The following is a 10,435-nucleotide window of genomic DNA, read 5'->3' on the forward strand; positions in this document are numbered from 1 at the left end:
TAAAACACTTTCTGAGACAGCTGTTGAATGAACAGGTCTTTAAAGTAAACAGTAATACATTAGAGGGTTTAGCTCGAGAATTTGTGTCTTCTTTATGCTGTTATAACTTTCAGAGGGGAGGATAATTGATAAAAAAAAAAAAAAATGTGGGAAAATGTAGTTTATTTTTGTAACATGAGGGTTTTGATATTTGAATGACTCATTCAGGAAACAGCAGGATGGAGATGCATAGCTTTCAATGTGTTATCCACGTTTCATCTGCCATCTTTGGTCATTTGCAATAGTTTGCCTTTCCTTTAGTACGATTGCAGAACTTACACGGTGTAATGATCATCATACTTTGGAATTAACTCACATCTGTGTTGTCTTCTTACATGCACTATCAAACCCCTGCAGATGCCACAAAAACGTCTCCTCCTCACTTTAACTCTCTGATCCAGGTCTACACTCCCTCCCGCCCACTATGCTCTGCCAATGAAAGGCGTCTGATCCAACCTTCACAACAGGGTCCTAAGACGCTGACTAGACTCTTCTCCTCTGTCGCCCCCCGGTGGTGGAACGAAGAGTCCCTCTGCACCTTTAAGAAAAAGCTAAAGACCCAGCTCTTTCATGAATACCTACTAACTTAATGATGATGGTCTCCATATTATTGATGATGATGATGGTAATGACGATGGTTTTTGTTTGATAACGATGACTTATAAGATGGTTTCTATACTGATTAGAGCTCTCAAGAACTGCCCTCAATGTTGTGCTTTGCCTCTGGTCACTTCCTGTCAGCACCTGTGTGTCCACTCAGACTCAAAGCTGATCGTTTGCTCTTACTGACATTGTTCCCTTTTTTTCTAGATCCTTGCTTGTGTTGTTCTTACTCTCTGATGTACGTCGCTTTGGATAAAAGCGTCTGCTAAGTGAATTGTAGAATTGTAGAATTGTGGAATGACCGATAAAGCTGTTTTTCACATGTGAACTCTCACCTTCAGAAACGTTCCCAGTGGGGCAGGGCGTGCGCCGTTCGATGGGAGGCAAAACCGTGACGCTGACGGAATGTGGCGTTCAAGGACTATGTGGCCACTTGCTCGCGACTCATTTTCCTAGCTATACCTGCAGCGATGTCACACAAGCTCATCCCGACTTCTTGAGCGAAAAATTTACAAAGGTGATGGCAGGAAAAAAGGCTGGTTATGGTCACTGAAAAATCAGGCTGTTTGCATTCACACATGCAACTTACCCTGAAAAATGTGTTTCATGCAAGTTTGAAAGCACATTAAAAAAACACTGCTAGACTAAAGTCTGTCACAACTGTATGGAGCCAAAAATTAGCCTCTACAATTACAGCTACAATTATTTCGATTTAACGTGACAAATATTGTAGTCCTGGGGGCTTTTAAAAGGACTGCAAGGACATACACAACTGATTGATGCAGAGGAGGCAGCTCGTCGACACCAGAAAAATAAATTACCGCGCAGCATGCTGGAATGTGAGGAACGTCATAAATTCATGTCAAACAGAGTCAGAGAAGCTTATAGCTGTGGAGGCTGTTTGTTGATGATCAAACCATGTTGAATTATTATTATTACTAACACCATATTTTTGAAAATTCCTCTCTGGTATAAGCAGTTTCATTAGACGTTTATTGCTATGATATTCATCACAAATACTGTTGAATTTCTTTAACCCATTTGGCTCAATTTCTTCTTTTTTTTGTAAATTAAGTTTTTATTAACTTTTAACAGTTTTTAAAACAATGCAGCACATCTTATAACAAAAAAGAAAGTACAGAGCACTTAGGCAGAGCATGCAAGTCATCTCCTAGCATGAGATAACAAAATAATGCCACAAACATAAGAGCATAAGAGAGGTACAGCCACCAACATGAGTCCGTTCTATGACCTTAGTTTAACATGTTGCCAAAACAGATCCCATATCTCCGTCATCTTTCCACAAACAGTCATTTTTCCCCAACATGTTTTCATATGACGAGATCTTAACCATTTCGTCAGTCCATTCCTTCACAGTGGGGCGCCGGGGGTCCTACCAATTTCGCAGTATAATTCTCGCGGCTGTGATAAATCCAACCTTTATAATGCTAAATTTTGGATTTGTTACGTTAGGCACCAATGACTTGTCACAAAGGAGGCAAAGCCTTGGGTGCACTGGGAGAGTGACACCAATTCAATCCCCCAGTATCTCCAAAATATTACACCAAAATGGATGCACCATAGCGCAATCCCAGATCATATGTAAATATGTGCTCAAGTCGTTCTGACACTTCCAGCACTGATTGCTATCAGCAATTCCCATCCCATGTAATCTAGTTGGCGTCCAGTGATATCTGTGTAATATTTTATAATGAATACGTTTCCCCCTGGCCTCTCTGATGTTTTTGACCACATTTGAAAGAATATCTAAAAAAGTCACTCATCATCTTCAATAGTAGTAAAGTCCTTCTGCCATACCAGTTTGAGATTATTGCAGCAATCCCCTGAGGATTTATTGTACATTTTATAAAACACTGAGGCTTAATGATTTACCTGAAGTGACTTGAAGTGATTAAGTAACGGCTCTCAATTTCTTTTTAAAATTACAGTGTTGTCTTCATCCAAAGCTCATTCGGTGAATCCTCCCGTAGCAGATGGATAATTTGAGGGAATATCAAAAAGTGAATTTGTGCTGTTCGGCTGTATTAAACAATCTGCTCTATAGTGGCTTCATTACAGTCAACACAGAGCTTCTCCATCGGTTAAAAAAAAAGCAGCCAGGAAGTGTGTTAGAACTTTTTAGACAAAAAAAAAAAAAAAAAAGCGCACTCTGACACCCTGGATCATTTGAAGTCGTGGAGAAGGAGCCTCATTACCGCCGGGGCCCGCTTGGGGGAGGGAGGAGGGGGGTTTACTCCCAGACGCAGTTTAATGGCAATAAAAAGGAAAAGGCTTCAAGGTTACGAGACGCTGAATGGCTTCGGTAGGAGACGGCCCCGGTCTCCCTTTGCCCCGTATCCCGCGTCACTGGAGCCAGTGGAGTCATAAATTGCTGCTAACACTAACAGTAAACGGATATAAAAAGACTCCCGGTTTCCTTTATAGGACCCATTCTCCATTGCTCAGGGGGGTTTGTTGATAGGAGCCGGGGGGGGTGGGGTCATGAATGAAAGAGGACGGATGGAGGAAGAGCAGAGAAAAGACTTTGTAGATGAGACGTGTTGGGGAGGAAGATTGAGAAAAGCTGGGGAAAAGTGGACAGAAAAAGTTAATTAGGATGAACTTCTTCTTTGTGTACTTTTGAGCATTTTCAGATTTGCTTCATTTGATAAAATCTACATCACGTGTGTCTCCAAATTGACATGACTTCAGCAAAATTCTGTAAATGATGACATCAAGAGTTGGCCTAATTGAAAACAAATTGAAAGTAATTCATCCCAAGAGCTCGATCGTTTGAAAAGCTTTATTTAGATGAGAATTAAAATAAGATTTTAAGAGAGAATTAAAGATCAAAGCACTTGTTTTTTTTAACAGTTTGCAGAGGAGACACGAGTCGCTTCCTAACTGTCAGCATGTTGAAGTTTTGGGACAGTCAGAAAACCCCAAGTGTCATAAAGTGGTACAAATTATATATGTTTGGTTTGAAAGCTTGCAGTTAAACAGACCACCAACAGACTTGTACGTCGCACAAGTTGTACCAGCATCTGGAAAGAAAAAAACCCTGTACTGTAATTTAGGATCATGTGTGTGATGTATGTAATGTTAGATTTGTAGACGTCAAATGTGAACGATTTGTTTGAATACAAGCGTCTTCTCATCAACACAAAATCGTATTCAGGCTTTCAGTAAACACAAGACTAAACTGATAAATAAACTTTTAATTTTTTTAAAAAGGGTGGTGGTTAAGGAGAAGGAACGGGTATTAACATTTGTCTTGTTATGAACACTTTACCACCTTGTTATTATCATGTGTCTAAACATTAAAGGAGCAATATGTAACTCTGACGCCTAGTGTTTGAAATGGGTACTGAAGTGATCATTGTTTTATTTATTTTTTTACCGTAGCATCCGTAGCGTTCAAATGAAAAATAAACTAGAAAATGTGTACAAAAAAAGCATTAACGTAGTCGCCATCAGGGGTGGAGCAGCGATTTTAAAAGTGCGGGTGTTCTAATGCTAGTATATTACCGACCTCTAGCAAATCAACACATTCTGGTTCATTTAATGTCCCATAACTAATGTTAGCTGACACATCATACAACAAGACAAAGTTACAAAAGATAATTAGACACTAACTTTATGAACATGCGTTGTGAGTAACCCAGTTAGCTCTAAAAACCAGATTCAAAACTGCTCTTTGTGATGCTTTTATTTTGCTTTTCTTATTGCCTCAGTCTCTTTATTTCCAGTCTTCAAATATAATGTGCTTTTATTTTGAAAAACTGCAAAGGGGACTTCCGCTACATCGTAAAGTTACGGGAGTAAATAAATACAGCTAAAAGAAAAACCAAGAGGAGAAAATGTTACACCTACGTTGTTTTGTGAGGTGGATTTATCTTAAAAACATGTTTGGGTGACTAACTCTCTTTCAGAAGGATGCTACATGTAGCATGTCTCCATTTGTTAGCTCTGAGCTCTGACTCAACCAGTGATGAGTGACAGGAGGATTAAATGCACGTAACTTTACCGTGCTTCAACTCTAACCGAAAGCTATGATTGGCTTAATTGTCACTTAATAAATCTTACTTGACCAATAGGTTTTCATCGATGACTCCACTGGTTAAAAAGTGTGGGGGATGATCTTACATTTCAGTGAAAGTGTGGGTGTCACATCACCCACAACACCCACGGGTGAGACGCTCCTGGTCGCCATTATTGAATGCTGTGGAAAACTTTTGACCCCTGTTTCTGTGAAAATGATCTCAAACAAAAAGTTTCTCTTCTTATCTCCAAGGGAACACACCCAGAACTTCATATTCAGTCTCTCAGCGCCGTAGATTAGCTTGCCTTTAGGTGGTACTTAGCGCCGCCTGAAAATTGATATGCATCAGCTCTGTAATTTAAAGGTAGTTTTCAAGGAGGGGGGGGACTGCTGCTCCTTCTCCACCAGTAATGACCATAATGCCTTGTTAACCCCTTCAGCAGAGGTTACATACCCTGATGACGTGGGCCTTAAGTCATCCAAATGGTCGCGTATCAGAGAGGCAAAGGTTTCTTATCTCATTTCTGCTCTGGAGAACACACAAAGGAAAAAAATGTACAGCTCTATTTCTGTTGAGTTTGTTTTGTACTTCCTCTTTAACGGTTGTCATGATACCAGAATTTTAAACAATCAATCAATCATTATTTGTATAGCACCAATTCCTAACAAATGTTATCTCAAGACACTTGAGCAGCTAAAACATCTTACTCTTTGTTGTATTATCGACAAAGATCCAAACGCAAATCAATCATGAGCACTAAGCGACATTCAGCAACATTACAGTGGCAAGAAAAAAACGTCCTATAAGAGGCAGAAATCTTGGGCAAAACCAGACTTAGACTGATGCAAGAAAATAAAATGATTAGTTACCACCACAATAAAAATCTCAAAATCACCCTGTTGTGTGCAATTTAGACACTACCTTCATTATTCGCCAACAATTGGGATAGAAACTCATCTTAAAATATTCCTTCTCAAATGTCATTTGAGTTGAACTGACCTGTGAATTTTGCACGGACCACACCTTCTTTATTTTTCATGTTTTTTGGTTATAAAATGACTGAAGATCTGAACTTTTGTTTCATGCTTAAAGTCTTTCTATGTGATTTTTCACACTTAAATATAATATAAATCAAGTATATCGTCTGAAAATAACTCTGTGAGTCATGACTGTCTACAATGGGTGTAACACCCGAGTCCCACTGTCTGTGATGCTTTCAGAGTTTTCAGAGTCCTATCTTCAGTTTGTTTACATCGCCGGGACGGCCGGCTGACTCCTCCCCTCGCGTATAAAAGTATTATCGCGTATTGTGTTAGCATGCTAATGCTAGCGATCTTTATTATGCTCGTATCTTCACACTGCATGTAAATTTACCTGAAATGAGCGTGATCTAGAAACACAGTTAAGCAGTGAGTACAGTATGTTATTCTTCTTTTCTCTAGTCCCTCAATTAAACAACTTTTATACACGAGGGGAGGAGTCAGCCGGCCGTCCGGGCGATGTAAACAAAATGAAGATAGGACTCTGAAAACTCTGAAAACATCACAGACAGTGGGAATCGGGTGTTACACCCATTGTAAACAGTCATGACTCACAGAGTTATATTCAGAGGATATACTTGATTTCTACATTTAAGTGTGAAAAATCACATATTAAGACTTTAAAGGATGAATTATGATCTACATCTACTTCCTCTGTGACCTCTTCATGCACTTCATGCCTTGGCCGTCCCCCCTCACCTCTCTGCAGCCAGCTCATTTCGGAGGCCCCCAGGCCTGCTACATGAACTCTGGCCTCTGAACTGGAAAGGGAGAGGCTTACGCTAGCTGGCTACAGGCTGATGGGAAACCCAACACCGGCATCCTTCGATACAATTTTCAAGCTTTGCATTCATGCCCCCACTATAACCTTACCCCCCCCCCCCCCCCCCACCCCCTTTTGGTACTCACTAATCCACCAATGTTTAAGACCTTCAGAGTCAAATGGAAGTCAGCGCAATCTCCGTACTTTCACTGACAACATCAATATTTAGTTGAATGAAATAGGATGGATGCAACATAACAGGCGTTTTTAATATGATGACAGCCACTTCACAGCATTTTCTTTGAGCATATAAAAAATGCGTACAAGTACAATAACCTTGAAGCTTGTATCTATCAATGAAGGTGATGCGTGTATCGTCTTAAAAAGGATCTCGGCCCTGAAGCAGAAATAATGCCTTCAAGCATTTTCTTCTGAGGCTCTCTTTGTAAAGCACTTCTGTGTTAAGTCTTGTTGATTTTAAGCCAATTGTTCCAGGTCACTTCCTTAAGAAGCTACATAAACAAAGAGAGAGAGTGAGGCAAAACAATGTCAAGTATGTCTGCGTCCTCAAGAACGGGAAGAAGGAAAGAACACAGGGTTTACTGATGATGACAATAATGTTACCTTTAACAGACAGAGGTAGGTGAAGCATTCATCAGTCATTACGTTTTAAAGAGGACATGTTATCCCCCTTCTCCACCTTTTCAAACAGTCCCCCTGTGGTCTAAATGAAACATCTGTGCTGTGCTTTGGTCAAAATATAACATGAATCAAACACCAGAGGAGGTTTGTGACCCTGTATAAACCAGCTCTCTCAGAACGCTCCGTTTTGGTGTGTGTGTCTCTTTAAATGCAATGAGCCCCCTCCTGAGTTTTCCCCGTAGACATCACTCCTCTGTAGAGAGAATAAAAATGGCAGACCTGCGTAAAAGTATTGCTCTAGGCTTAGGGTGGAGTCCATGGGTGGAGATATCAGGGGAGGGGAAGAGATTTTTTTTACCAGAATCCCACTGTGACATCACAAGGAGAGCGCATTTGAAACGGAGCATTTTTCTCTGTGTTGTAAGACTTATGCAGACCACAAACAAAGGACTGGATGGGTTTATTTCACATTTTGTGGGTCAGTAGACACTCAGGTTACCCAGATATACGTTCAACATTTTTTCACAATATGTCCCCTTTAAAATGGAGGTGATTTCTGATTGGTGGCAGAAGAAACGTTTAGTGGGATTTCACACAATACATTAAGAGAGCCCTCTTTTTGTATTTTTTTTTTTTAATATTTCTGGGCTTCTTATCTTTTAATTTAAAGATAGGACAGTGGCTACTAGAGACATGAAACAGGGAGAGCGAGGAATGACAAATGCGGAAAGGAGCCACGGGTCCAATTTGAACCCCTTGCAGCCCGCTTGGACAACTACAGCCTCAAACATGTGGTGCATGCACTAACCACTAGGCTACCGGCGCCATCTTTGATTACATGCGCGGAGTAAAATGTATCTTGAAGCCAGTGATGCACCTGCAGGATCCCATGACGGGGGGGGGGGGGGTCAGAGCTCACAGGATCACGGTCGGCTTCACATTTGAGGAAAAGGGAACACCTGCACTATTGCAGGGGAACAGCCCTCCATATGACCAAGGCACCACAGTGTTATTAAAGGGCTATGAAGCATGTCTCATTTACAGAGTGTATCCACAAAATTACATTTTTTCATGATGAAGGAGGGTAAGCCCGGGCAGCAGACACATTACGCTTGAAAGAATTAGCTCTGTTAGAAGTCTCGGTGGGCGACGGGTCATTAAATGTCGCAAAAAAAGATGAAGCAAAGTCTAAATTAATGTAGGAAAAAAAGCACTTTTAAGGTAAGCTTTTCAACATGGCCATGAAACGGTATTACCACTGTAGTTTTTGTACCGGTTTAACCACCTATTATATGCACCCCCCTTTTGTCTCGTTCTCACTGACACATGGCACACACAACCAGACATCAACCGAATTTTCTGTTCTTTTTTAAAAAAATTTTTTAGGTTTCCTTTTTTACGACACGTTTTCATGCTTTGCCACACGTGCACCGAGGTCTGACACACTTTATGGGCAATATATTTCCGGGGCAATTTGTCTTTGAGAGCAGAAGTGACATCGCCGTAACACTCGGAGGCTAAAAAGGCTCATAAAGCGCTCTCCTTCTATTTCTAACCGTAACCATGTCCTGAGTTCCATTAACCTCCAACCTCCGCGTCCAATTACAAAATACCCACTTCAGATGAAACTGTGATCACAATCATGTACATGTAGGGAACAATTTGTCCCTGAAGACTTTACAGTAACATTAGAAGAACAAGTGTTACCCTGATCATAATGTCACTGAAAATAAGGAGTGGTCATGGACCTAAAGTACAAATACAGGAATCAGAGCAAGAAAGAAAGAAAGCAAACATTTAACCCGAGCAGTTCCTAATCTTTTGCTATATCAGTTAAATGATGTGATAGCTAACATGTAGTGGCATAATACAAATCACAAGCTGTATTGCAAAAAAAGAAGACATTTTAAAGCTGCAGGCTCTCTTTGTATCTGCATGTTTTAACTTCTTTTATCCATCGTATTTCAAGACTCTTAAGGCCATTGTGTCATGATTTGGTTTCTTATTTTGTAGATTTTTCAGAGTTTAGATTTTCTTGTTGTTTTTAGTTCTCATTCTTCCCTGGTGCTGGTGTTTCCCTTGTGTGTTTTCTAGGTTAGTCTTTAGTGTTTCATGTGTTATTTTGTAACTTCGTATCCTAGTGTTTCTTCATGTTGTAAGTAGAGTGTAGTTTGTCCGTCTATGTCAGAGTTTCCAGTGTTTCTAGTGTTTCCTCGTTGGCTCCTTGTTTTCCCCTTTTGGATTTTTGTTGGACATTTTGAATCAGTGAGTTTTGTTCGCCTTTGGCTTTTTGTTTAATAAATGTAGTTTTCTTTGTATCTGCAATTGGGTCCACCTCCTCTGTTTCTTCAACCAATCGTGACACATTGCACACTGAGTCCGTTTTTTTCTTCCAAAATTGATGCAAGTTAAGTCTTATGTTATGTCAATCATATTTGCATGACTGAAACTTTCGTCCTTCATTATATTTTTTGGAACAGGTTAGATTTTTTTGCGTTTTTTTTTGCATCAAGCCCTGCGTGTGTGTGTGTGTGTGTGTGTGTGTGTGTGTGTGTCTGCAGTGTCCCTACCTGTCAGACGCTGTTCAGAAACGATTACTTTGCTGAAATTGGTGTTCCTCTTTTTAATGTGTGGTTGCATTATCTTAAGCGTGCTGCTCGTCGTCTCATCTGACACCTTCCTCATGGCGGCAGCTGCAGACGTTAACAATCAATCTTCTCACTTACATTTTCATTTTATAAAGAGGCATCACTAATTAGTTTAAAACTCCTCAAAGGAGGCTTTAAGAGCACAGTCTGACTCCTCATTATATTCATTAAACATTAAGCTCAGGCTCATGAGAGGTTTCATTTCTGTCATCTTTTATTTCTTAGAAAAATACTTTAGAGACCTGCGCTGGTGTCAGACTGAGCTGCATCCTTAATTCATATATTCTATTTCAAACCATCAAACTATTATCCCTTCAAGTGGAGGCTCAGACTCAGGAGGAAACCGAAGATCAGACCTGTGTGCTTCACCTTAGAGTCCCCCACAGCACCCCCTCCTCTCCTCCGGCCCCCCCGCCTGTACAGATCAAGCAGCAGGATTCCTGCGAGGAGGAATAACGCTCCGTCAGAATGCAGAAATGAAAAGTATGCTGGGAGGAGAGAGATGGGACGAGATGGGATATGGGAGGTGGTGGTGCTGAGAGCTGGAATGTCAGGAGAGGAACCTGCTGTCATCGTCAGGAAGTGGGAGTGAAGTGTGTGTGTGTGTGTGTGTGTGTGGGGGGGGGGGGGGGGTAAGCAGGAGGGAGGAGGTGCAGG

This window comes from Labrus mixtus, chromosome 10, assembly GCF_963584025.1.
Source record: "Labrus mixtus chromosome 10, fLabMix1.1, whole genome shotgun sequence".
NCBI classification, from domain to species: Eukaryota; Metazoa; Chordata; class Actinopteri; order Labriformes; family Labridae; genus Labrus; species Labrus mixtus.